This window comes from Sander lucioperca, chromosome 13 (genome assembly GCF_008315115.2).
Source record: "Sander lucioperca isolate FBNREF2018 chromosome 13, SLUC_FBN_1.2, whole genome shotgun sequence".
Taxonomy (NCBI): domain Eukaryota; kingdom Metazoa; phylum Chordata; class Actinopteri; order Perciformes; family Percidae; genus Sander; species Sander lucioperca.
The window spans coordinates 5,956,195-5,956,534 of NC_050185.1; positions in this window are offsets into that span (position 1 = coordinate 5,956,195).

Consider the following 340-nt stretch of genomic DNA (forward strand, 5'->3'; position numbering starts at 1 on the left):
GATACACTGTGGGCAGAGGTTTTAGTGGATGCCAAGTACAGTCATGGATCCTCCCATTCTTGCAGGCTCCTGCTGGGCCACACAGCATCCATCCACTGCAGTAATTAAACATAGCACACAAGTACACACACACACACACACAAGTACACACATACACACACACACACACACTAATTGCAGGCAGAAGGCATCCTACTCATTATAGGCCAAATTAAAGCAATCAATTGAAACTAGAGACCAGCAGGAATTTATTCATGGGGGCCTGAACTTCTCTATAAAGACCACACAGGCTGTGTCAGCTATATAACTGGACATAACCGTGCCTATTGACCAGGGTCTG